Raw genomic sequence first — 3,882 nt, 5'->3', positions numbered from 1 at the left:
AAAACCAAATAAAAAAAAGCAAAGCAATGGCAATTTGTACTTTCAAAAATATCACTAGTCTAATCACTTTCTCCTGCTCCATGTGAACACAGAAGAAAAAAACTACAACCCGTGACTTCTTGTGTGAAGGCTGAGTTGGCACAAACATCCAAAATTATGGTTTGTGGGACAAACTAGAGAGATTTTTTTTTTTGCCTATCTTAGAGATTTGGTAGGACTTAGCATACTTTAACTACATGTGGACTGCTGAAAACAAAGACAAACAAGGAGTCTTGCAGCTGATCTAAAGTACCAATAATTCAGGATAGAGTCACTGGGACCACTTAATGGTCACTCTTTGGAGAAGAGTAGAATTGGGAATCTGTTCAATATTCTTGATTTTACACAGACTACCCAGAGGGTCAATTTCTGTCTTCCCAAACATGAAGTCTTCATAGAATTATGTCTTCTGTCAGAAGAGAAGAAATTAGAAATGGGCCATTAGCTTGTTATCCAGGAAGTGAGGAAAGAACACAGAAGTATTAAGACTTAAATGGGAATAATAGAATAGAATGGGTTAAGTTGAGGTTGGAGGTGAGAGGTGGGAGGGCAAAGTAGAGGAGATAATATGCATGAGTTAAAGAAGTTATCCTATAACTGGATGAAAACACCCATACTAAGCATCACAGGCTTAAAAAATGAAATTCCTAGAGCGAGAAATAGTCTATATCTTATGAACTTGTTGACTATTGAGATCTATAGACCCCCAAGTATTATATACTACTGGCAATCTGGGAGTTACTCTACATAAATTGATTATAAGAACTATTGCTGAAGACTTCATATGCTTGAGTCATAGAGCATGAAGATATGAATCTGGCACTCACTTGGAAACTTCATCCCCACTGGGTTGGTTTCAGATTGTTGGAAAGTGCTATGCACACTATTATAAGAGAAAAGGTAATAATTTGTCTCACTAAACTATGAATCCTGAGAACTACAGTAAAAACTGTACTTGTAAGATGTGCTTAGTAGTGCAATAGTGGCAAAAGACATCAGGAGAATAACCAACAATGCTCTGGTTGAATTTTTGTCCCACTCCACAAGAAACTTATACTTGACACTATTATGTGGTCAAGACTTGGTGACTAGGAAGGTCATAGACCTTAGGAGAGAAAGTACTACTATTTTACTGAATAGAATGAAAATGAGTCCTAATGATTGTATTTATAGTCATAGAATAAATAAATTTCTTTTTTTTGAGGGGTGCAATGAACTTTATTGATGGTATTCAAGAGAGTAGGGCTCCCTAAGCCCCCTCCTGCTATTCTGGGGGTCTGGGATGGAAACTGTGAGGGAGATGCTCAGTGTCAAGGGTTAGTTAGGACAGGGACTGCTCAGCAGCCGAGGACCTCTCTCTTGCTGTGTCCTTGCTGGGATGGGTGGTCCAGGGCGGGCTTCTTACTCCTTGGAGGCCATGTAGGCCATGAGGTCCACCACTCTGTTGCTGTAGCCGAATTCATTGTCGTACCAGGAAATGAGCTTTACAAAGTTGTCATTGAGAGCAATGCCAGCCCCAGCATCGAAGGTGGAAGAGTGGGAGTCACTGTTAAAGTCACAGGAGACGACCTGGTCCTCAGTGTAGCCCAGGATGCCCTTTAGTGGGCCCTCGGATGCCTGCTTCACCACCTTCTTGATGTCGTCATACTTGGCAGCTTTCTCCAGGCGGCATGTCAGATCGACGACGGACACATTGGGGGTAGGAACGCGGAAGGCCATGCCCGTGAGCTTCCCGTTCAGCTCTGGGATGACTTTGCCCACAGCCTTGGCAGCGCCAGTGGACGCAGGGATGATGTTCTGGGCAGCGCCACGGCCATCTCGCCACAGCTTCCCAGAGGGGCCATCCACAGTCTTCTGGGTGGCCGTGATGGCATGGACTGTGGTCATGAGTCCTTCCACGATGCCAAAGTTGTCATGGATGACCTTGGCCAAGGGGGCTAAGCAGTTGGTGGTGCAGGAAGCGTTGCTGACAATCTTGAGGGAATTGTCATATTTGTCATGGTTCACACCCATCACAAACATGGGGGTATCGGCAGAAGGGGCAGAGATGATGACCCTCTTGGCCCCACCCTTCAAGTGGGCCCCAGCCTTCTCCATGGTGGTGAAGACACCGGTAGACTCCACAACATACTTAGCGCCGGCATCCCCCCATTTGATGTTGGCTGGATCTCGCTCCTGGAAGATGGTGATGGCCTTCCCGATGATGACAAGCTTCCCATTCTCAGCCTTAACTGTGCCTTTGAACTTGCCATGGGCGGAGTCATACTGGAACCATGTAGTTGAGGTCAATGAAAGGGTCATTGATGGCAACAACATCCACTTTGCCAGAAGTGAAGGCAGCCCTGGTAACCAGGCGTCCAATACCGCCAAATCTGTTCACTCCGACCTTCACCATCTTGTCTCTGGAAAGAGGCTGGTACTGCACGAAAAGAAGCGACTGTCTCTAGAACAGGGAGGAGCAGAGAGCCACAAATAAATTTCTTAATCTTCATCAGAGATGCTTCTATCTATTCTAGATTCTGATTAACACAGCTGTACATAACTGGCCAAGATGCAGAGAATAAAAGGCTAAAGAAAAAAAACAGTATTTTACATATTAACCACAGTTTCCCCCTCCTTTTTCTCCTCTCATTCCCTCTGCCACATTCACTCTGCACCCCATCCTCTCATCCATTTCTGTTCAGAAAAGGGCAGGTCTCTCATGAATACTGACAAAGCATAGCATATTAAGTTGCAGTTAGACTAAGCACCTCCGCTCATATTAAATCTTGACAAGCTACCCAAATATAAGGAGTAGACTTTTTAAAAGCTAGTAAAAGAATCAGAGACAGCTTCTATTCCCACTGTTAGGAGTCCCACAAGAAAACCAAGCTACACAATTGTAACATATATGCAGAGGGCCTAGGTAAGTCTCATGCAGGATCCCTGACTGTCAGTTCAGTCTCGCTGAGCCCCCTAAGAACGCAGGTTAGTTGATTCTTTGGGCATTCTCGTGGTGTTCTTGACACCTGTGGTTCCTACAATCCTTATTCCCTCTTCAGTAGGATTCCCTGAGTTTTGCCTAATGTTTGGCTGTGTGTCTCTGCATCTGTTTTCCTCAGTTTCTGGAAGAAGTATCTCTATTGTCGATTGGGGTAAGCACCAATCTCTTAGTATAGTAGAATATTGTTAGGCAACATTACATTGACAATTTTTTTCTCCAGTGATGTTTGGTTCCATCATAGGTCTCTGGGTCATCTACTCTCTGGTTCCTGGCACTTCAGGCAGTGTCAGGGGTGAGTTCAGTCTCATGGCATGGGTCTAGAGTTAGACAAGTCATTGGTTGGCCCACTTCCTCAATTTCTGTGCTACACTTACCCCAGCATGTCCCATAGGCAGGGCAGAGTGAATGTCAAAGGTTACCACTACAAGTATTGCCTGATCATAGGAAATAGTCAGTACAAGCTATGTATCCACTATTGCTAAGAGTCTTAGCTGGTATCATGCTTGTAGATTCTTGGGAGTTTTCGAAATCTGTTTTGCTTCAGTAAACATTCAAAATCCTTTTTTCCATCTCTTTATGATGCAGAGATTACATATATATTACATATAAAAATATGTTCATATATATTTATAATTGTCATTACCTATTATCACCTTCCTGTGCAAAAAAATAATTCTAATTCTGCTCTCATATCTTTTTACTTTATATTCTTGTCAAATACTTGAAGATAAATAAATCTAGGGATAAAAAGAAACTAAAGCACTCAGCATGTTCTTTGTGATCCTTTCTACTAATGAACTCAATATGAGAAAATTAATATCACTTTCAATAACGTTATATATGTACTTATGGAGGAGAAG

At 42.9% G+C, this 3,882-nt stretch overlaps 1 pseudogene; it reads right to left on the bottom strand.

Annotated features, from left to right (window-relative positions):
- Window positions 1–1,238: 1,238 nt before the first annotated feature.
- Window positions 1,239–2,434, bottom strand: LOC126491742 (glyceraldehyde-3-phosphate dehydrogenase-like; annotated as a pseudogene).
- Window positions 2,435–3,882: the final 1,448 nt, after the last annotated feature.

This window comes from Alexandromys fortis, unplaced genomic scaffold (assembly GCF_014885135.2).
Source record: "Alexandromys fortis isolate MF-2015 unplaced genomic scaffold, M_Fortis_MF-2015_v1.1 scaffold_188, whole genome shotgun sequence".
NCBI classification, from domain to species: domain Eukaryota; kingdom Metazoa; phylum Chordata; class Mammalia; order Rodentia; family Cricetidae; genus Alexandromys; species Alexandromys fortis.
This window is presented reverse-complemented; position numbering and strand designations above follow the sequence as displayed.